Here is a 24,828-nt window from a genome sequence, read left to right on the forward strand (position 1 = left end):
AATATTTATCCCGTGGAGGAAAATGTGAGCGAATGCAAAAGTTTTAATATAATATATGGAGTATAAAATGTCTTACTTTAGATGTTCTAGAGGTTTACTTTGTAGCCTTGTATATAGTCCATTTTTATAAATGTTTCATGGCTGGTTAAATAAAACACATCTGTTTGAGTTCTAAAACGTTTGATATAGGTCTCATACTTGAGATTTTCCATCATATTTTTCTAACCATATGTACTTTAAATTTCCCTAGGCAGTCTACCTTGACTGCTGGAGACATGCTAAAGTCTCCTAAAAAAAGATATTAGGAACAAATCTCTGTGCTTAACACTTGTAAACATTTTGATAGAAGGCTACTCTCTACATTTTGACTTTTAAAACTTCTTATATATACTTCTTATATTCATATCAATGTAAAATTATTTATTATGCATTTTTTTGCTTTGTTGGTATTTTTAAGGCTGGAATTTTGCCTGTTAACAGGGTCGCAAACGTTATTTTAATGTATTCACTTGCTTATCCTAATTTGTCTACTGTTGATTTTTAATTTATGTTAGCATTTTTAGGCTTTTAATATATGCATATATAATTTATATATGTGATTTAGTTTGTTGTATTTTGTTTTTGAAGAAGTTTAATAGGGGAATTTAACCCGTTGGTTTTAAATGGGGTAACTTCTATCAGCCCAAAACAGTATCCTTAACCTCAATTCTGTCATTGTTTTATGTTATTAAGAATACGACCTATTATTTGTTTCTATCTTCTGGATTAAAGAAACAATTAAAATTTTGTTTTAAAATCTACTATTTATGTAGATAAAATCCTGTTTTAAAGTCCACATTTAAGTAGTCGAATCCCAACTTTATTTTTAAATTATTTTTGGCTGTGTTGGGTCTTTGTTGCTGCACGTGTGGCGAGCGGGGGCTACTCTTCGTTGCGGTGTGCGGGCTTCTCATCGCGGTGGCTTCTCTTGTTGCGGAGCACAGGCTCTAGGTGCGCGGACTTCAGTAGTTGTGGCACATGGGCTCAGTAGTTGTGGCGCACGGGCTTAGCTGCTCTGCGGCATGTGGGATCTTCCCAGACCAGGGCTCGAACCCGTGTCCCCTGCATTGGCAGGCAGATTCTTAACCACTGCACCACCAGGGAAGTCCTGAATCCCTATTTTAAATTCTTCTATGATTTGCCAAAAAATTTTTGATTAACTATGTACTTTTTAAATTATAAGAATCAGAACAGGAAATACGGTATATCATTACCTCCCACCTGACATTAATTTTGTTGTCCTTATCAAGCTAATTTATCATCACACAATTATTATTTTATGATTTTTTTCTTACAGATCTATTTCAATAAGAGGTTTAAAATTTTTTTTTGCATTTGATGTGACTCTATTTACCGAAGTCACACGGAACTCTACATATGTATTTTGTTTCAATGCTCATGCGTAGTCCTGCATTTCTTCATTTTCACTTATATCTTGCTGCCTTGACATGTCTTAGAGGAATTATTTTGGGGGGGAGAACATGAGTGTTATGTTTCTGAATTCCTCTGTATCTTGAGATAGCTTCTGTCACTTTTGCAAGTGAATAACTTGAAAAGATAGAGAATTTTTATTTACAAAACATTTTGCCCTCCCCAATGCTCTTTCATTGTGTTTTAGCATTTGATGTTGCAGAGTAGAAATCTGAGTCCAGCCAGATTTTGTTAGTTCCTTTGTTTTACTTCTATTTCTAATCTGGCAACCTGTAAAATTTTTTTCTGTATTGATTATGATTTAAAGTTTAGCACATATTAAGGTGTAGGATTATTATTCTTTTGAACAGAAGAATCCTCTAGATTTGTAGACCCAAGGATTACTTCATCCTGGGAAAGACTGCTTCTAAAATGTTTTTGATTTGTTGGTTCAAGTGTTTCCCCATTCTCCCAAGGAATACATAACAGTTTTAAGGGTGGAGCTCCTTCACCTGCTATATATGGCTTTCATTTTTTTCTCTCATTTGTTTCATTGTCATTTCCTCTAGAGTTTGACACTTTTCTCAGGGTTATCCTTATATCATTATATCAATCTTTTTTTTTCTTGTAGTGTCTTTTCTCCCCTTTCAGTCTCCAATATGGATTTTCAGTCCATACCTGCATTTGAAGTTTTCTTGCATTTTTTTGTTTCTCACTCTCCTTTTTACATCTCTACCTGCATCAGAGTTTTTCTCTTTTTATTTCCTTTGTCAACTTCATGAAGGTACCTAGCTTATACCTTCCAAGTTGTAAAAATATTTTTTCAATAAAAAGTCATTTCATAGATACGCTTTTTAATTTCTAGGAGCAATGTTCTCTCTTTCTTTCACTAAAGTATACTTTCAGAACACCCATTTTTGTTTTTGGATTGTTTGTCTTATGGCCAGAGGGTTATCCAGTTTCAGTGGACATGGGCTGGCTGGAACATTCTTAGCCCTGTCATTGCTCATTTGATGGTTTCAGGATATAAACCTGAAAGTCAGCTGTGGGTGCACAGTTTCCACTTAATATTCAGAAACTTGCAGGTGACCTGGGCGTGCAGGATTGTGGTTAAATGTATGCTTCCTTTGACAGCTCAGGTTATTTAACTAAATTAGAGACTCAGTTTGCAGTTTTGTTGAACAGCATGGTTTATTTTAGTCTGTACTCCTACTGCAGTATCCACTGTTTCCACAGCTTATCCTGGCTCAAGCTTAGATTGTAAAGCTTTTATCATGGATAAATAAGCATTCTGGAGAGCAATGCATCCATGGCTGGCCGTTCTATTCTTTGTTATGTCTATTTTGTGAAATAGAGATCTGAGTAGATGCATAGAGAAAAAAAAAGGAGGCAGTTGCAAGATTTTCTTTAGCTAGTTCAGAAGATTGCAGAAAAATGGGAGAGGGTCCAGAGTTTTAGCTTACTTTATTTGGTGTCATATGATCTATGCTAAAGGATGGAACTTGTGAAGTATAGTCCAAGATCGTACTTCTCAGTCCTTCGTATCAAGGATGTAATTGTTCAAATCCAAGATCTTGGTCAATGTGGTCTTGTCTCTTGTTTCTCATAACGGTCACTTTTGGGGCCTCAATTCTCAATCTTTCTTTATATTCCTACCCTTTACAATGGGACCTCACAGTTCCTCCCATCAAGGGGTGGGATCTATTTCCATTCCCCTTGTGCCTGGGCTGGTCTTATGACGGGCTATGGTCAATGGGAGCCTAGACTTCAGAAGCTTCATGTATTTCTGCCCTCTCTCCTCAGCCCCAGCCACTGCCATGAGGACAAGCCTGGGCCAGTTTGTGAGAAGATGAGGGATCACTTGGAAGAGAGCACCGTTGTCCCAGATGAAGTTGTCTGAGATCAGCCAGCTCTCAGGAAATCTGTCAACTGCCCATAAAAATGAGTCCAGCTGAGATCAGCTTAGTCTGGCCCAGATCAGCAATTTACAGCCAGTTTATAGACTCATGAGAAATAATATATGATTGTTGTTTTAATCAACTAAGATTTGGGATGTTTGTTTTGCAGCAACGACTAACTAATACACCTGCATTTAGACACATGAGTTGTTTAAAGATCTGTGAAACAAGTCACAAATTTCTCTTCAGATAAGTTGGAACGATCTACTTTCTCACCAGCAGAAATACACTGCACCCTAAGTAGCAATTATGCTAAATGTGTACTTTTTTTTCTTTGGCTGCACTGCGTGGCATGAGGGATCTTAGTTCCCCAACCAGGGATCAGACCCGTGCCCCCTGCAGTGGAAGTACAGAGTCTTAACCACTGGACCACCAGGGAATTTCCTAAACGTGTATTTTTTAGGTGCAACCTAAGTAGTGAAAATGGTCTGTTAATTTGCACTTCTTTGATTCATAGGGGTATTTAAAATTTTTTCATGCATTCATTGTTAATTTTAAATCATCTGTCAGAGTTTTTGAATGTTGTCCCATTTTTCTCTTATACAAATTGATTTTTAAAAATCTTTTTGAAAAACTCTTTACATATTTTGAATATCTAACTTTTGTGCAAACACTTTAAAACTTAGTCATATGCATTACAGCATGCTGGAATCTTCCAATGGATTTATAAAGAACATTATTAATGGAACAAGCTAAGGAACATTAAATACTCTTGTATGTTAAGCAAAATGCTATGAACTTCACATGTGTTATCCCACATAACCTCAACAATCTTTAAGGTAAATAATATACATAAGTCAATTTTATACATAAAAGAAAATTGAATTTAAATAAATGTTTGAAGAACACAGAACAAGTAAATAGTAGAATCACATTTTTAAACCAGATCATTGGAGAGTCCAAACTCTTCACCACTATCCTCCTTTCCTAAATGGAGGCATTGCACTTCTGAGGAAAGGGAAACCAGTCAGATCGTTTTTTTTTTTTTTTTTTTCTCTCTGGCTGTGTTTCAATGTCTAATCCATGAAGGATTAGTGAAAATCCTTCTGGAGTGAGATAAATTGTTGCTAAACATTCATACCTCATAATCGTCTGCCACTTTTCTATGTCTTGTGCTCTTTAAGAAGTATTTTGATAGAAAGGTGGGTGAGGGCAAGTTAGTCAACTGCCATCCTAACCTGACACTTCTGTTATCAAAACGTTACAAACTTGAAGTCACAATGTAAATTTTGCTTTGCTGTATATATAAATTACAAATATTGTTATTCTACTTCCTGACTTTAAAATCCTTATGGTTCTTCATCACTCACAAAATTAATTCTAAAATCTGGAGCAGGGCATGTTTGACTCATTATAATCTGTCCCAAATCTTTCTTTCCAGTTATCCCTGACCCTACTCTCTCTTTTCTCCAGTTAATTTGAGCTCTTCTTCACCATTTCTCAAGTACATTCTATTCCTTCAGTCTCTATGCTGTTCTTTCTTCTTAGGATGCACTTCTCCTTTTGGTCTTTCAACAAACTCCTGTTATTCCTCTAAAACTCTCTTACTGGAGGCATCCAGTCTCCCTGGCCATAGTTAGCAAGCTCACTCCTGTCACACTGACAGCACACATCCGTCTTAGCGCTTACATCATATTGTACTTAACTATTTAACTTGACCACACATTTTTTGCTCTTTAAATATTATTCATCTTCCAACTGAAGCTCAGCAAATAATGAATTATTGAATTAATTAATAACATTAAAATATATTCAAGGAATAGAAAAGGCAATACAAAAAAAGAAACAAACAAAAGGCATACGGATTGAAAAAGAAGAAATAAAACTCTCTCTATTCACAGACAACATAATTGTCTACACTGAAAATTCCAAGAGACCTACATAAAAGCTCCTAGAGGGCTTCCCTGGTGGCGCAGTGGTTGAGAGTCCGCCTGCCTTGCCGATGCAGGGGACGCGGGTTCGTGCCCCGGTCTGGGAAGATCCCACATACCGCGGAGCGGCTGGGCCAGTGAGCCATGGCCGCTGAGCCTGCGCGTCCGGAGCCTGTGCTCCGCAACGGGAGAGGCCACAACAGTGAGAGGCCCGCGTACCGCAAAAAAAAACAAAAAAAAATCTAATAAATGATTTTAGCGAAATCACAAGATACTAAGTAAATATACAAAAAAAAAAAAACCCACATTTTTCCCTGTTCTTGCAATGAACAAGTCTGTATTAATCATGTTTTTTATTTTCTGTATTTCATGATGTTTTGAAATCTTAGGGGCCTTGTTGTCTGGGGAGAGATCCCCTCCCAGGACTAGTTAATTCCTAGAGACAGCAAACAACTGTCCTATGAGCACATCTTCCATATACAAACCAATTAATTCTGAGGCCATGATCCCTGCCACCTCCTATGTCTAACTCTCACACATCAAGCCAGTATTTTTCCTGCCCTAAGTCACTCCAGGGCCAAGTACAGAACAACCCAAGATTACCCCTCTAGCCCAGAGCCCTCTAAAATTATTCACATTATCAAATCCTAAGTTTGTTCAAATTTGCCTGGTCTGATTCTTCTACCCTTTCCTGCAGAGAACAAAATAGATGCTCTGGGCCATGCTCTCCTCTTGCCCCTCTGCCTCCTGATTGACCCCTGTGCTTCCCCACGCGGCCCCTCATGGCTCCTGTTTCTAGGGATCTGTGTGTATAAACTTATTCCTTCTTGAAAATCATTTTTGTGTCTGCATGTCCATAATTGATTAAAATAAATCCCAGATACATTTTAATACAAGGTGAAATTCAAAATTAAAATCAATGCCTTTTACAATAGTACCAAATAAAAGAAATTCATAGGTATATATCTAACAAAAAAATGTGTAAAATCTGTGTGCTGAAAACTCCAAATACTGATAAAATAAATCAAAGAACCTAAGTAAATACAGAAACATACCATGCTTATGGATTGGAATACTATAAGAATTTGGAAGATTGTTAAAATTTCAGTTTTTCTGATATTGATCTATAAATTTAACACAATCACAATCAAAACCCCAGCAGAAACTTTTAGTAGATATTGACAAACTGATTCTAAAATTTACATGGAAAGGCAAAGAAATAAGAATAGCCAAAATAATTTTGAAAGAAGAAAAACAAAGTTTTTCTAGTGGTTCAGTGGTTAAGACTCTGTACTTCCACTGCAGGGGGCACGGGTCTCACACTATCTGATTTTAAGACCATATAAATCTGTGTAATTAAGATAGCGCAGTATTGGCAAAAGGATAGATAGATCAGTGGTACAGAATAGAGATTCCAGAAAGAGATCCATACAGATTTGGTCAACTTATTTTTGAAAACTTGTAAAGGCAATTCAATCAAGAAAAGATGGTCTTTTCAATAAATAGTTCTGAGATAATTGGACATCCTTATGCAAAAACACCAAAAACCCCATGCCTTCACTAAAAAATAATGAACCAAAGACCTGAGTGTAAGATATAAAACTGTAAAACTTGTAAAACAAAACATGAACAGAACTCTTGGGTTATTCCAAGGGGTTTTATAATAGATATGATGCTAAAAGCTTGATTCATCAAAAAAAAAGTTGATAAATTTAACTCCATCAGCCTTAGAATCTTTGCTCTGTGAAAGATGTTACCAAGAGAATGAAAAGGTATGCCACACACTGAGAGGAAATACTTAGAGATCACAGTCTGACAAAAACTTATATCTAGAACATAGAAAGCACTCTCGAAACTCACAACCTGAAGGGAAATAACCCATTTAAAAATGGGCAAAAGTTTTAAACAAACACTTCAGCAAAAATGGAAAATGAGCACTTATGAGGATGCACATCCTCACTGGTCATTAAGAAAATGCAAATTAAAATCACAGAAAGATTCTACTACATGTATGCAGCTGCCTGCATTTCAATAGGACAGAAATTTTCTTGAATATACTACAGACATTTCTGGCTGTCTTCTGACGTTGCCATATTCATCTGGGATGCCCTTCCTTCACTCCCTTCACCTGCCAACTGCTACGGATCCTTTAAGACTCAGGTGGGCACCATTGATTCCAAGAAGTCTGCCCTTGGAACTCCAGCCTCACTCCCTTCACCTGGGTCTAGATTAGTGGCCTTTGTAACCTGTGATGATGGCCCTCCATTTGACCTATTGCTTCATCTATCAAATATGTAGTGCTAACTGGTTTAATTAAAGATGTTAATAGTCTCAACTCTGATCTCCACGGTCAGAGACTCCATCTTTAATGTTACGTCTCCAGAAATTAGCGTATTACAAATGGTAGACTGAGTGAATAAATTCACATAAGAAAAGCCCAATGCTACTTCATGTAATCTCAGGCTCTGCTTGACCTCCCTGACCCAAAACCACCCAAGGTTTTCATAGCTGCCAAGACAGCCACTGCCACTCCTCAGCCATGTGCAGGTATAATCACCCTTCAAAATTAAAATCCTTTCATCAGAGGAGGCCTGCTTTCTCTGGTAACTTGCTCAGCTGACCAAGTCAGACACCTGCCCTCTGGGTTAGTATCCTAAACCTTAGGACCAGAGGGGTCTTCAAATTGCAATTTGGTATCATTGGCTAGAGTTAGTCCTGCGGTGATGGACTGTGTCAGACTTGACACCAGGAGTGCAGGTCCAACAGCTTGGTCCTTTCCCTCCCTTAGCCACAGGGTATTTACTTCTGACATTATGATGAAGGTCTGGTCCCCAAGGTGAAGCCCCTGGTCAGCCCAAGTCATAGCTTTCTCAGCACAGTAGGCACCACTTGCCCTGTTTGCTCGCCTTTCCCTGCATGTAGCCTGAGATGGGCAGGCATGCCAGTCCCTGCCTGCATCGCGCTGGACCCTGAGTTACAAAAGATGGGAACATGGGGATGTGCTGGCATCACGATAGTACACGGCGTTTCTATGTGCTTCTGCAAATGCCCTCACCATCTTATGCCATTATATGAGGTTAGTATTGTTGGGGGCATTGGGACTGTGACATTACTATTGTATTTTAACAGTTTTTGGAGTATCTTAGAAGCTTGATAAATGTGATTAATAAATGGATGGCTTTAAAATCCATGGCAAGTCTTGTCATTTCTCCACCAAATATGCCTCACTTTAAGGTTAGGGTAGCTGAAGTCAGTTAACGTTAGATTTGAGGTCTTCTGCCGGCAATGAGACCTTAAGGAAATTATAGAGCCCTATGTAGCCTTGCTTTTCTCCTCTGTAAAATAAGATGATGCTATTATTCTCAGACTGCAGTGGGACCGTGAGGAATAAATGAGACCATGTGAGGTGAGAGATAAACAGGACAAAACACAGGAGTGTACGTTGCCATTGCACTTGGCGTGTAGGAGGTGCTTGACAAGGACTTTATCAATCCAACATGTTAAAATGTGAAACTTAGTGTACTTCTTCTTTCATATTTTTTCCCTTCAGTATAAGAAAAGAAACTCTCCAGAGGAAAATAAAGCCCATCTCAGGATTGTTACATCAATAATCTTTAGGAGAGACGTTGACTTGTCAAGTTATCTCTTTGATAGAGAGAACAGAGGGAAGGATCTCTGAGCCAAGTTGATGCTTCATCACTGAAGACAATGAGGTGAACATCCTGGCAATTAATTGACGTAAAGAATTACCCTTTTTCTTTTTTAAATTTGCGAAGAATAACTTACTAGTCTTCTCCAAAATCTTGTCATCGGTCTTTTTTTTTTTCAATCATACAATTTTTGAAGGTTATTTTCCATTTACCATTGTTGTGAAATATTGGCTTTTTAAAAATTAATTAAAGCCTTTATTGTGGTTTGGTGATCCTGTGCCAATTTAGAAACCATGGATGCTGATTAATGCAGAGTTCTTGTTTCCATGCAAGTCTCTGTTTGGAAACATCACATGGTTGGTTAATGCTGCTCTTCACTGCTTCAGCCTGCCCTAGTCTATTCTTGGAGGGTTTTCTTCATCTAGGAGTTGATAATAATTGAAGTGTAAAAATCTCTTGGAGAAATGTGTGCCCAGCTTTCTGCATGGATCCTTAGCTGAGGTTTGAGATCTAAGGGCGTCAGGCAAAGAGATGGTGTCTCTCAGGGAAGGCGGAGGCCTGGGCACCCCCATCGCCAGGGCAATGCGGAAAGGGAAGGCTTGATGATGTGTGTGCCTCCTTGGAGAAAGGGGTACAGCTGGTGAAGCTGCCTTCACATCTTCCAAGGTTTCCACTTCTGGAAAGTTCTGGTCATGAGAGAGAAATCAAAACCAAGAGGCGGGTCAGTGAAATGAGAGCCACTGAAAAGCAGCCCATCATACAGTCTGGGACTTGGGAGGTCTGTCCTCTGGTGTTCAGTCAGGAGTCTGGAGTCAGGGTCTTTCGTTTAGTTTAGGGAGGATTGCATTTGGCATGTGGGAATAAAGATAACTTCTCAGGATGTGAAAAAACATCTACTGTAAAGGATGCTGGGCAGGAGATGGAAGAAATAAAAAAAAAAGCATTGTGAAGAACGCAGTTTGGTCAGGAAATCACAGACTGTGGAGGTTATGTCTTTCCAGTTCCGGCATTCTGACACCGTGTGCGGTTTAATGTAGAACCCAGTGTGAAAGCCAGTCTTGCCCAACAATAGATTTTCGGGGGGCGGGGAGCGATTTTCATCCTTTGCCTTTGTAATTACCATGTTTGTTTCGTGTGTTTGCGGTGCAAATACAGGACGGTGCCCAGACATGTGTGAGTGCCCCAGACGTGTGTGAGTGCGCACAACGGTGCATAACGTAGATAAGGAAAGTGTGTAAGACAGAGGCCAAGAACACCTGTCACAGGGTACCTGCTGGGGTGTCTCTACCACATCCTTTCTGAACGCACTGTTTGCACACACACAAAAGGGCTGGGGCTGGGGCTGGATATGCCCAGTACTCGTGCTGGGGGTTGGAAGGATGGGACCGGCGGTAACAGGAATCAATATATATTTACGGCGGGGGCGAGGGAGGCGGGTGCGCGGAGGCTGCAGGGCGGGGCAGCGCTAATGAGAGCAAGCCCGTCTTGTGGTTGGTTCGGGAGTCTGGTACCCACAGAAGAGCAGGCAGGGAGGGAGGGGATGCGGGCGGGAGGATAAAGCGATGAAGTGCGCCGCGTTACCGCGCATCAGGCGCGGTTGTTGGAGCAGGAATACGGTGCGTCTCTGACCCAGCCGGCCCTCTCCTCGCGCATACACTCACCAAGTCATACGCGCCCCTCCGCCGTGGCCGTGGACGCCGCTCTCCCCAGGCACCAGGAGCGTTACGAGAGCGGGTGAGCGCCCGGGTCATCACCGCCCCCGGCAGGTCCCCAGCGTCCGGCGCGCCAGGCAGGGCACGTGCGCCCCCCGGCTCCAACCTGCGCGCGGATGGGAGCATGATCTGTGCCCAGGCCGGGGCTGCCAAGGTAAGCGGGCTCCGGGCGGGGACTCTACCTACCGCCCCTTCCCCCGCCCTCCTCTGGGCGGCTTCCCCGCCGCTCCCGAGGCCCCGTCAGCGCCCTCCCTCCCTAGGGCCCTGGATCCACCCTCCTCCCCACCCTCTTGCTTCTCCCGCGAGGTTCAATTGTCAGCTTGGGGCGTGCCGCCACCCGGGCTGGGCAGGCGTCCCCGGGTGGCGACCCCGGCTTGGGTACGGCGGGCACACCGGGCCCTCCTGCCGGGCACGGAGAGAAACAAAGAAGCCCCCAAGCGGGTTCGCGGCGCCCCCGCCTCCCTCCCTCCCTCCCTCCCCCCCGGCGCCCTCCCAGTGGTGAGGAGGTATCAGGGGAGGGGGCGGAGAGACCTACGTAATCCCCCTTCCCAGCCCACACCCACCCCTTGTGAACCAAAGCCCTGGATTTGGGCTTTGCCTCGGGCTCCCTTTTGGGTTGGACAATTGTGTCCCAGGCAATGCCCTGGGTTAGCCGAGCGAACGCCCGCAGCCCCGCAGGTGCTCGCTGGTGCTGGCTCAGGGGGCGCGTGGCAGGTGCGGCCCCTGCTCCCCTGGGTGGTGGCAGGCGGGGAGGATGCGCGGCGCATCCAGGCTGCTCCAGCGCCGCTCCGTCCCCGGCCGCTCAGCCGGGCCTGCCAGCCGAGTTTCAGCGGGAACGGCCGGTCCTTTCGCCTACCGTATTGCGACCTGCACACAGGCGGGGAGGGAGCCGCTGGGAAAAACGCGTCCGCTCCATTTTTGGCTGGAGGTGCCTTTGCTCCTGCCGCTACATTCCTGGATCGTGACAGTGCAGCAAAATTCGAGGGCTCAAACCTTGTGGCCGCTCCATCACCCGTTTCTCCAGGGCCTTCTGATCGCTCTGCCTCTTTGATGTCCCGGCCCCTTGGCAGATTTGCAGTGTGTGGGTGCGTGATCTGTCTGTCTGTCTTGCATACAGAGGCTGGGCATCGTAAGTTCTTCCTGCCGAATTTCAGCGCGTGGGGGGAGCTGGCAGGGACACAGGCTGCAGAGCTGCCCGGCTTCTTGTGGTTCCGGGCACAGCGCGCCCCAGTCTGCATTGGGCTGACACCAGCTAGCGTGTGGGGATTTTCCTAGTTGCTGAAGATATTATTTGACGTTGCTGTAGTTTTGTGCCTACTTCTCTTGGGATCTGCAGTGGTGCAATTCTCCTCTTGTTTTTATTTTTTTTCTCTTTGAAGAGATAAAGCTGTGTTCAGCAGAAATGGATACAGGAAGAGCAGCATAGTTCAAAGACCAAGGGAGGCATCGTCTCTCTTTTTCTGGAATTTAAACGCGATTGAGGAGGGCAGATGCCCTATCAGAAAAGGCCAGCCTTTAAAGACCCCGGCAGTGTCGTGGCCCAAGGCATCTCAAAGCAGGTGGCCAGATCTGCGTTTCTCATCAGCGGACTAGCTCCGGCTGTGGCTCTTACGGTAATTCATCCTAGATCGGGGATTCATTTTGAAAATGTGTGTTTTCCACTAAGAAGGGATTAGAGTCCACATGTCTACCCTGGTATGATGTGTGTGTCTGTTTGGTAGAGAGATAGAGTGTGGTAGAATTTCCTGTTGCCCCCTCCTGTTCGCTCCCTCCTCTGGAGTGTGGCATTGAGACAACATAGCACTATTTTAATTCCTAGACCTACAGGCATGCTGGACTTCAGAGTGTTTTGCTTAATAAACCATGTTCTGACTAATTCTGGGATCCCAGGCTAGTGCAAGTTGGCAGCTTTGTGGAATGCCAGTTGTTTTTGTCTGGGGTACTTATTTCATGAAGGCGAATCACCTAAGTTTGTTCAGACTATGACATTACTGACTGGATAAGGAGACCACAACCCAAGCCGGAACAGCCTATCAATGCATCAGTATTGAGGGACTGCAGCCGCTGAGATGTGTGCACATAGCATCACTTGGTTCCTTTTACACTTCTGGCTTTTAAGGATGGGTGCTTTCAAAGGTTGTTTTAAGTTTTACCTTCTACGGTACTTGCATCAGATATGACCGTTAATATAGGAAATGCTAAAAGGCCAGATGTGACCATGGGAGGGCAAGCCTCTGCGGTCCCCTTCCTTATCTGTAACGTAAGTTGGACTAGTTGATTTCTGTGGTTCCTTCCAGTTCCAGCATTATATGATAATGGTAGAGAAGTAAGAAAAGTCACCCAATTTAGCCAGGCTAACTATAGCCCCAAACTATACGAGCAAACCACGGACTGATTATAGAATTTATGGTTTATTTTTACACCTGTATTTTTTTAACCTCAGCGTCTGCATTTTTCCCATAGATGCAATTAGCCAACAGTTCATTTTTCTTTCCACTATATCAAGAGATTTAATTGGGATTGGGGGGACAGAGAAGAATGTTGAATTAATTGGATAACAGATTTTCTCCTTATTGTGGCTTCATTATCGACTCCTGCCCCATCTTTTGTGGATAATCACGAATGTAGCTTATTTCCAATCATTGATTTTGTTAGTCTGCTTTGAATGAGAGACTCTGGGTAGCTGTTTAATCCTACGTAGCAACCGTCAGTAGCATCCAACTTACTTTCCCTGATCGAATCTGGTGTTGCTCATAAAACTTGCTAGGACTGTTGGCTGTTATAAAAATGATAAGGCAACAATTATTTTAAACAGGCAAGCAAAGTGTTTTCACGTGCTTGTAGCAATTTTTACAATTTAGGGGTAGTTGGGGTATTTGGTTAATGATATATGCTCATCCACACAAGTTTCCCCAGTAGTGTGCTCTTTTTTTTTTTTTTTTAAGTTACGAACAAAATAACATCCTGGAATAACAGTACCTGCCTAGCATAATGTATCACTTCCGGTCTTGTTTTCCCACAGCCTTTTCGCCCACACCGCTAAGGCATCACCTATCATATTGCAGTTACATGAGTTGTGAATGGGCACAGTCCCCCGGTGTCACTCCTGGTGTGAGCTTCTTGAGGACAAGGGCATTGTTAAATTCATCTCTCGTCTCTCTGGCACCTCAGACTTTGCCCTGAGCACGGTGTGTTCTCAGGAATATTGACTGAGTGGGTTTCAGGTCAGAAAAATGTCCTCTACTTGTTTAGGCAGCAAGTAGGTGGGAATTCTTCCCTTCGTGAATCAGATGGGCGAATCAGAGAGGTTATGTAAGACGCTGAAGGGAACCAGTGAGCCGGGACTCAAATCCAGGCAGAGAGAGGTTCCAGCCCCACCCTCAGTAAAAAGCCATGTAGACTGCAAGTTCAGATCCTGCAGCTTGGGGCTCTTTATTTTTTGTTTTATTTTTTAAAATCTTTTCTTTTTTACTTATTTTTATTTTATTTTTTAAACTAAAAGCACTTTTTAAAAACTTTTTAAGACCTGGATTGTCCATTTTGACAAATCGAGCTGAGACAGAGAGAGTGGAGAAACCCCAAGCTGACCACTGCTCTGTTCTTGGTGTAGCCTTAGAAGGAAATGTGTCCAGCCCAAGCACTTTGTCCTCTTACCTGCACTTACACGGAAGGGATGAGCACCCCTCAGCCCTCCTTCTCTCCACGTCTTGGTCCCACCACCCAGAGGTTGCTAGGATGATGGAGTCATCCAGGGAAAGCCACTGATGGACCCATTGTTTGTTCAAATCACATTTAACCACCCTCAGCTGAGCTTCTGAAACAAGCCAGCAGTTAGCCCATAGACAACCCTTGTTGCTGGCCAGCCCACCCTGACAGGATCTCACATCAGAGAGACCCCTGCTTCTCTCCCATCACCTCCTTCCTTTCCATCTTAGAAAACAGGACAGGTTAAGGTTAGAAAACCAGGAAGTTAAGTGCCCACGTGCCATTTCTAAAATTCAGTCCTGGGCATGTTTGCTGTTCATGGACTTTTAGAGAAAAAAGTGTGATAAAGGGGTGTTTATCAAGACACTTTTCCTCTCTGAGGTTTACTTTCTTCTTCCTTAAAAGTAGGGAGTTGAACCAGGTAATCCCAAAGGATTAACGCCATGATTCTGTGATCGTTTTTCTTGGTTTATGCAATTGTGCCAGTTGGAGAGCAAAATATATCAGCGAGAATTTAACTTTGTGATATATAGAGTAGAAATACTTAAGGCCACATGTGTCAGCTTCGGGTTATCTAATAATCCCTTTGAGCCCTCTGTTAACTCTCTTCTTTATAAGGATAGTAATTCTTTCTTATTTGTAAAACTTGCTGTATTAAAGGCAAAGGTCTGTGGCAGTTCCTGATCCCAGGGAGGAGGGCAGTGGTGGAAGAACAAACCATCTCTAAATCCTGGATCAAACGCTTAGGGTTTTAGGGTTTGACGGTCAAAGGTTCCAAGAGCTACTGTAAAGCATTTTTATTCTGGTCGTTGAGTGTGTCTCCCAGCTGAGTAACTAACTCTTGCATTCGAAAGTATTCCCTGAGATTCATCCAGCAACGTCCCTTTCCATTTCTGTCTGCTTCTCATTTTGCTCTTTCTTGGTTTTGTTCTTCCTTAAACTCCGCTGACCCCCTGTCCCACCTATAAAACATACGCCTGCAGTGGCACTGGCCACCCTGCCCCACCAAATGCAGGTGTCGAAGCCTCATACCTTTCCTCCTTGTCGCAGCCTTTTCTTTCTTCATGAGCTTTGCTTCTCAAGTTAAGATACAAAGAGGGATAGAGGCAGACCTGCTCATCGGTTCATGGTGCTTATAGTAGTTGTGTGTGCCTCACAGACTTTCTGACCACTGGGCCTTTCTGTCTTAAAGCCTCCTTAAACAGGAAACAAAGCACTAGATAGATGTTTTATATATCTCACTCCATAATATTTGGATGTGTGGGTATTGGTAAGTGGCTGTCACGTTCTATAACATGGGCACTGAAGGGAAAATAAGTAGTCGGTGTGGGATGACAATAATACCGCTGCTTCTTGGCAAGATATCACAAGGACCACTAAGCTCCCAGGTCACTGGAGAAAACATCTGGATTCCATAGCAACAAGTGATGTGCGCTGTTCACAGGATTAGTTCAGAACCCACCTGATTTATAGCCCCAAGTTTGAAGCACACGGGAGGACTGAAAAATGAGGATATATTGTACAGACGGGCTCTTCTGGTGTGATCGGGCATCTATGGCATTGCAATATCTTGGGGAGAATTCAGTGGATGGAGCTTAAACCGGTATTGGAGGGGGGGCAGGTGGGGAGAGCTGGGAAAGGACGCCATCTGTGCCCATGATGACGAATGTTATCATGGAGACTTCATGCGGGGTCCCTTTTATATATTTAGTAGAGCAGATTTTCCCTTTCACACTTTCTAGATCTATTTGTATTGCACAGATGTCAGGGAAATATCATGCGTGTGAAAGAAAAAAAAAAAAAAGGACCAGAATTCACATCCACGGCCACGGATTGTAATTCAATCACTTTGTCCTTAAATCGACACCCATTTAACTTGTACAAATTTTCCTGCTTTTGCTTTCGGGGTTTAAGTCACATCAGTTTCAGAAACAGAAATCTCAGTCCTACACATTATTGAAATTCAGAGATTCAGGTTAAGGGGGGAAAAAGATGGGGAGACTAGAAATAAACACATTAGACCTTGCTTACTTACTGGTAGTAGCAAAGCTAATGGACCCACGAGCTATTCATCATCTTCCTTCCTGTAATACACTGACCAGCCGAAAAACTACAGAACACAATCAATAGATTTTTCTCCTTAAAGGGACTTCTCTTTTTCTTTACTGTTATTCCTAATCCCCTTTGCCATCAAAACTTAAAACTACTTAATTAACAAACGTGTCCCTCTATTTTGAGCACAAGTTATTTTTGTGGCAGTGAGTTTTTTGAAGCTGAGGGAAAAACAATCATTTTGAGGGTTTTGCTGGCATTCTCTCCCCTCCCCCCAGCCCTCCGTGTCTGCTCTGTCAGTGACCAGGCACAGCACCTGCAGCTAAAGGGGACCGTGGTAAGGAAACAGTGGGTGCACAAGTGCACTCTTAACATATTACACCTTACAGATCCCTCCCCTGACTCCACAGCCCCCATCATCGATGGTCTGTTTCCTCTTCTAGAACAAGCCTCGAGAAAGTGGTCTACACGGGGTTTCTCCACTCTCTCCATCTCAGGCTGTTAAAACACATTTTAATGTATAATGTTTGGTTTAGACAAATAACACACTTAACACACATGTAGATTATGAGCAAAGCAAAACAAATACCCGCCATGCAGCCTGAGACCAGAGCACCGTCCGTTCCTTTGAGGCTGTCTTGGTGCCCCTGTCTCATCTCTCCCTCGGCCTTTCTCGGCAGCACCCCAGCCAGGCTCCTGTCCCCATCCATCCTTTCCACTCTTCCCGTGACAGTCACCAGTGCTGTCTGCCCTGTGGAGGAGAAGACGGTTCTCCATCTCTCAGCTGCATCTCACACCGAGGACCACTCCCTCTTTCTCGAGCCCCTGGCTTCTAGGACACTGGGTTCTCCAGGTTTTCCTGCTGCCTCTCTGAGTCTTCTTTCTCAGGCATTCTTGAGGGCCCCTGAAGTTCTATCCCTACTGACCTACTGAATTTTGACCTCTACATGATGGAATTCTGCAGGACTTAGCTCTCAGGTCTCTTGGTACCTATATGTTCCCGCCTTTGGTCTCAATACTGCCTTCATGCGGGTGATCCCCAGTTTCTTTCCTGAGTCCTGACTCATTCCCGGAATGCCCGACTTGAATATACTACCACCAGCACCTCCCCGTGAATGCCACGCATTATTAAATTTATAGGGCAAAACACAACTCCGGATTTTCACTCCCCAAACCTGCTTCCCCTCCAGTGATCTCCGTAAGCGGCAGCTCTGTTTTTCCAGTTGCTCAGGCCAAATGCCTTTGAGTCCCCTGAGTTCTCTCTCTCTCACCCAAATCTAGTTTTCAGTAGATGATTCTTTCTCCACCTCACCCGCTTCATCCAGCACCACCACCCCTAACTAAGCTAGCACGATTGCTTGACTTTTGCATTTGGCTCCTAACCAGTTTCCTGCATTTCTTGCCCATCTGCAATCTAGTCTCTATACAGCAGCCCAAATGATCATTCATTCGTTCAATAAATATTGACTAAATATCTTCCATGTGTCAGGCATTATTTTAAATGTTGGCATGTAACGTAAACACGACACAAACAGTCACAAATCCCTGTTATATCTTTGCCCACAATCCCCCAATGTTTCCATCCTGCTCAAAATGAAATCTAGACCCCTTACTTGGCCTCCAAGGCTCTATATACCTGGGCCTACAGCTCCTGCTTCACTCTCTCTTCATCCTGCTCACTGGGTCCCAGTCCCCCATCTCCTTGTTCTTCCTAGAACATGCCGCGCACATTCTCATCTCACGTGCTGTTCCCTGGACCGAGGGCATCTCTCCCAGCTCCCTGAGCTTGCCCTCTCAGTTAATGAAATAACAAACCTTCAGGAAGGCTTTCCTTGACCCTCTGTTTACACTGTGCCATCTACCTCCCCTCTTTCCTCACACCCCTTAGGACCACCCATTTGTTATGTATTTTCTTTTTATTTTTCTAATTTAATTTAATTTAATTTTTTCATACAGCAGGTTCTTATTAGTTATTTGTTTTATACATATTAGTGTATATATGTCAATCCCAATCTCCCAATTCATCCCACCACCACCATCCCCACCCCCGCTTCCCTCCCTTGGTGTCCATATGCTTATTCTCTACATCTGTGTCTCTATTTCTGCCTTGCAAACAGGTTCATCTATATGATTTTTGCTAGATTCCACGTATATGCGTTAACATACGATATTTGTTTTTCTCTTTCTGACTTGCTTCACTCTGTATGACAGTCTCTAGATCCGTCAACATCTCTACAAATGACCCAATTTTGTTCCTTTTTATGGCTGAGTAATATTCCATTGTATATATGTACCACATCTTCTTTATCCATTCGTCTGTCGATGGGCATTTAGGTTGCTTCCATGACGTGGCTATTGTAAATAGAGCTGCAATGAACATTGGGGTGCATGTGTCTTTTTGAATTATGGTTTTCTCTGGGTATATGCCCAGTAGTGGGATTGCTGGGTCGTATGGTAGTTCTATTTTTAGTTTTTTAAGGAACCTCCATACTGTTCTCCATAGTGGCTGTATCAATTTACATTCCCACCAACAGTGCAAGAGGGTTCCCTGTTCTCCACACCCTCTCCAGCATTTGTGGTTTGTAGATTTTCTGATGATTCTCATTCTAACCAGTGTCAGGTGATACCTCATTGTAGTTTTCACTTGCATTTCTCTAATGATTAGTGATGTTGAGCATCCTTTCATGTGTTTGTTGGCAATCTGTATGTCTTCTTTGGAGAAATGTCTATTTAGGTCTTCTGCCCATTTCTTGATTGGGTTGTTTGATTTTTAAATATTGAGCTACATGAGCTGTTTATATATTTTGAAGATTAATCCTTTGTCCATTAATTTGTTTGCAAATATTTTCTCCCATTCTGAGGGTTGTCTTTTCATCTTGTTTATAGTTTCGTTTGCTGTACAAGAGCTTTTAAGTTTCACTAGGTCCCATTTATTTATTTTTGTTTTTATTTCCATTACTCTAGGAGGTGGGTCAAAAAGGATCTTGCTGTGATTTATGTCAAAGAGTGTTCTTCCTATGTTTTCCTCTAAGAGTTTTGTAGTGTCCCGTCTTACATTTAGGTCTTTAATCCATTTAGAGTTTATTTTTGTGTATGGTGTTAGGGAGTGTTCTAATTTCATTCTTTTACATGTAGCTGTCCAGTTTTCCCAGCACCACTTATTGAAGAGACTGTGTTCTCTACATTTTACATTCTTGCCTCCTTTGTCATAGATTGTTTACCATAGGTGCGTGGGTATATCTTTGGGCTTTCTATCCTGTTCCATTGATCTATATTTCTGTTTTTGTGCCAGTACCATAATATCTTGATTACTGTAGCTTTGTAGTATAGTCTGAACTCAGGGAGCCTGATTCCTCCAGCTCCATTTTTTTCCCCTCAAGATTGCTTTGGCTATTCGGGGTTTTTTGTGTCTCCATACAAATTTTAAGATTTTTTGCTCTAGTTCTGTAAAAAATGCCATTGGTAATTTGATAGGGATTGCACTGAATCTGTAGACTGCCTTGGGTAGTATAGTCATTTTCACAATATTGATTCTTCCAATCCAAGAACATGGTATATATCTCTCCATCTGTTTGTGTCATCTTTGATTTCTTTCATCAGTGTCTTATAATTTTCTGAGTACAGGTCTTTTATCTCCCTAGGGAGGTTTATTCCTAGGCATTTTATTCTTTTTGTTGCAGTGGTGAATGGGATTGTTTCCTTAATTTCTGTTTCTAATCTTTCATTGTTAGTGTATAGGAATGCAAGAGATTTCTGTGCATTAATTTTGTATCCTGCTACTTTACCAAATTCATTGACTAGCTCTAGTAGTTTTCTGGTAGCATCTTTAGGATTCTCTATGTATAATATCATGTCATCTGCAAACAGTGACAGTTTTACTTCTTCTTTTCAAATTTGTATTCCTTTTATTTCCTTTTCTTCTCTGATTGCCGTGGCTAGGACTTCCAAAACTATGTTGAATAACAGTGGTCAGAGTGGACATCCTTGTTTTGTTCCTGATCTTAGAGGGATTGCTTTCAGTTTTTCACCATTGAGAATGATGTTTGCTGTGGGTTTGTCATATATGGCCTTTATTATGTTGAGGTAGGTTCCCTCTATGCCCACTTTCTGAAGAGTTTTTTTTAATCATAAACAAGCATTGAATTTTGTCAAAAGATTTTTCTGCATGTATTGAGATGATCATAAGGTTTTTATTCTTCAATTTGTTAATATGATGTATCACACTGATTGATTTGCATATATTGAAGAATCCTTGCATTCCTGGAATAAACCCCACTTGATCATGGTGTATGATCCTTTTAATGTGCTGTTGGATTCTGTTTGCTAGTATTTTGTTGAGGATTTTTGCATCTATATTCATCAGTGATATTGGTCTATAATTTTCTTTTTGTAGTATCTTTGTCTGGTTTTGGTATCAGGGTGATGGTGGCCTCATAGAATGAGTTTGGGAGTGTTCCTTCCACTGCAAATTTTTGGAAGAGTTTGAGAAAGATGGATGTTAGCTATTCTCTAAATGTTTGATAGAATTTAGCTGTGAAGACATCTGGTCCTGGACTTTTGGTTGTTGGGAGATTTTTAATCACAGTTTCAATTTCATTACTTGTGATTGGTCTGTTCATATTTTCTATTTCTTCCTGGTTCAGTCTTAGAAGGTTATACCTTTCTAAGAATTTGTCCGTTTCTTCCAGGTTGTCCATTTTATTGGCATAGAGTTGCTTGTAGTACTCTCTTATGATGCTTTGTATTTCTGCAGTGTCCATCGTAACTTCTCCTTTTTCATTTTTAATTTTATTGACTTGAGTCCTCTCCCACTTTTTTTTTTTTTTTTTTTTTTTTGCTGTACGCGGGCCTCTCACTGCTGTGGCCTCCCCTGTTGTGGAGCACAGGCTCCGGACGCACAGGCTCAGCGGCCATGGCTCACAGGCCCAGCCACTCCGCGGCATGTGGGATCCTCCCAGACGGGGGCATGAACCCGTATCCCCTGCATCGGCAGGCGGACTCTCAACCACTGTGCCACCAGGGAAGCCCCCTCCCTCTTTTTTTTTTTGTTTTTTTTTTTGTTTTTTTTTTTTGCGGTACGCGGGCCTCTCACTGTTGTGGCCTCTCCCGTTGCGGAGCACAGGCTCTGGACGCGCAGGCTCAGCGGCCATGGCTCACGGGCCCAGCCACCCTGTGGCATGTGGGATCTTCCCAGACCGGGGCACGAACCTGTGTCCCCTGCATCGGCAGGTGGACTCTCAACCACTGCGCCACCAGGGAAGCCCCTCCCCTCCCTCTTTTTGATGAGTCTGGCTAAGGGTTTATCAGTTTTGTTTATCTTCTCAAAGAACCAGCTTTTAGTTTTATTGATCTTTGCTATTGTTTTCTTTGTTTCTATCTCATTTATTTCTGATCTGATCTTTATGATTTATTTCCTACTACTAACTTTGGGTTTTGTTTGTTTTTCTTTCTCTAGTCCCCTTAGGTGTAAGGTTAGATTGTTTATTTGAGATTTTTCTTGTTTCTTGAGTTAGGATTGTATAGCTATAAACTTCCCTCTTAGAACTGCTTTTGCTGCGTCCCATAGGTTTTGGATTGTCGTGTTTTCATTGTCATTTTTCTCTAGGTATTTTTTCAAATCCTCTTTAATTTCTTCAGTGATCTCTTGGTTATTTAGTAACGTATTGTTTAGCCTCCATGCGTTTGTGATTTTTACGTTTTTTACCTGTCATTTACTTCTAATCTCATAGCATTGTGGTCGGAAAAGATGCTTGATATGATTTCAATTTTCTTAAATTTACAAAGGCTTGATCTGTGACCCAAGATGTGATCTATCCTGGAGAATGTTCCATGTGCACTTAAGAAGAAAGCATAATCTGTTGTTCTTGGATGGAATTTCCTATAAATATCAATTAAATCTATCTGGTCTATTGTGTCACTTAAATCTTGTGTTTCTTTTTTTTAAAAACATCTTTATAGGAGTATAATTGCTTTACAATGGTGTGTTAGTTTCTGGTTTATAACAAAGTGAATCAGCTATACACATACATATATCTCCATATTTCCTCCATTTGTGTCTCCCTCCCACCCTCCCTATCCCACTCCTCTAGGTGGTCACAAAGCACCGAGTTGACCTCCCTGTGCTATGCGGCTGCTTCCTACTAGCTATCTGTTTCACATTTGGTAGTATATATAAGTCCATGCCACTCTCTCACTTTGTCCCAGCTTACCCTTCCCCTTCCCTGTGTTCTCAAGTGCATTCTCTACATCTGCGTGTTTATTCCTGTCCTGCCCCTAGGTTCTTCAGAACGTTTTTTTTTAGATTCCATATGTATGTGTTAGCATATGGTATTCGTTTTTCTCCTTCTGACTTACTTCACTCTGTATGACAGACTCTAGGCCCAGCCACCTCACTACAAATAACTCAATTTCATTCCTTTTTCTGGCTGAGTAATATCCCATTGTATATATGTACCACGTCTTCTTTGTCCATTCATCTGTTAATTTTCTCTCTGGATAATCTGTCCATTCGTGTAAGTGAGGTGTTAAAGTCCCCCACTATTATTGTGTTACTGTTGATTTCCTCTTTTATAGCTGTTAGCAGTTGCCTTATGTATTGAGGTGCTCCTATGTTGGGTGCATATATATTTATAATTGTTATATCTTCTTTTTGGATTGATCCCTTGCCTTGATCATTATGTAGTGTCCTTGTCTCCTGTAACATTCTTTATTTTAAAATCTATTTTGTCTGTTATGAGAATTGCTACTCCAGCTTTCTTTTGATTTCCATTTGAATGGAATGTCTTTTTTGATCCCCTTTCAGTCTGTGTGTGTCCCTAGGTCTGAAGTGGGTCTCTTGTAGACAGCATATATATGGGTCTTGTTTTTCCATCCATTCAGTGAGCCTGTGTGTCTTTTGGAGCATTTAATCCATTCACATTTAAGGTAATTCTCAATATGTATGCTCCCATTACCATTTTCTTAATTGTTTTGGGTTTGTTTTCGTAGGTCCTTTTCTTCTCTTGTGTTTCCCACTTAGAGAAGTTCCTTTAGCATTTGTTGAGCTGGTTTGGTGGTGCTGAATTCTCTTAGCTTTTGCTTGTCTGTAAAGCTTCTGATTTCTCCGTTGAATCTGAATGAGATCCTTGCTGAGTAGAGTAATCTTGGTTGTGGGTTCTTCCCTTTCATCACTTTAAGTATATCATGCCACTCCCTTCTGGCTTGTAGAGTTTCAGCTGAGAAATCAGCTGTTAACCTTATGCGAGTTCCCTTGTATATTGTTTGTTGTTTTACCTTTGTTGCTTTTAATAATTTTTCTTTGTCTTTAATTTTTGTCAATTTGATTACTATGTGTCTTGGCATGTTTCTCCTTGGGTTTATCCTGCCTGGGACTCTCTGCACTTCCTGGACTTGGGTGGCTATATCCTTTCCCATGTTAGGGAAGTTTTTGACTATAATCTCTTCAAATATTTTCTCAGTACTTCCTCTCTCTCTTCTCCTTCTGAGGCCCCTGTAATGTGAATGTTGGTGGGTTTAATTTTGTCCCAGAGGTCTCTTAGGCTGTCTTCATTTCTTTTCATTCTTTTTTCTTTATTCTGTTCCATGACAGTGAATTCCACCATTCTGTCTTCCAGGTCACTTATCCATTCTTCTGCCTCAGTTATTCTGCTATTGATCCTTCTAGTGTAGTTTTCATTTCAGTTATTGTATTGTTCATCTCTGTTTGTTTGTTCTTTAATTCTTCTAAGTGTTTGTTCTTTAATTCTTTGACGTCTTTGTTAAATATTTCTTGCATCTTCTCAATCTTTGCCTCCATTCTTTTTCTGAGGTCCTGAATCATCTTCACTATCATTATTCTGAATTATTTTCCTGGAATGTTGCCTATCTCCACTTCATTTAGTTGTTTTTCTGGGGTTTTATCTTGTTCCTTCATCTGGTACATAGCCCTCTGCCTTTTCATCTTGTCTGTCTTTCTGTGAATGTGGTTTTTGTTCCACAGGCTGCAGGATTGTAGTTGTTCTTGCTTCTGCTGTCTGCCCTCTGGCGGATGAGGCTGTCTAAGAGGCTTGTGGAAGTTTCCTGATGGGAGGGACTGGTGGTGAGTAGAGCTGGCTGTTGCTCTGTTGGGCAGAGCTCAGTAAACTTTAATCCATTTGTCTGCTGATGGGTGGGGCTGAGTTCCCTCCCTGTTAGTTGTTTGGCCTGAGGCAACCAAGCACTGGAGGCTACAGACTCTTTGGTGGGGCTAATGCTAGACTCCAGGAGGGCTCATGCCAAGGAGTATTTCCCAGAACGTCTGCTGTGAGTGTCCTTGTCCCCACAGTGAGGAGAGCCTCCAACACTAGCCAGTAGGTCTGGTTCAGTCTCCTATGCATTCACTGCTCCTTCCCCCTGGGTCCTGATGCACACACTACTTGTGTGTGCCCTCCAAGAGTGGAGTCTCTATTTCCCC

The 24,828-nt window shown here is 42.2% G+C and overlaps 1 pseudogene; it reads left to right on the plus strand.

The window, feature by feature from the left end:
• Positions 1-12,130: 12,130 nt before the first annotated feature.
• LOC116759173 overlaps positions 12,131-24,828 on the plus strand; it is a 44,817-nt pseudogene continuing 32,119 nt past the window's right edge.

Source organism: Phocoena sinus, chromosome 9 (genome assembly GCF_008692025.1).
Source record: "Phocoena sinus isolate mPhoSin1 chromosome 9, mPhoSin1.pri, whole genome shotgun sequence".
Lineage (NCBI taxonomy): Eukaryota > Metazoa > Chordata > Mammalia > Artiodactyla > Phocoenidae > Phocoena > Phocoena sinus.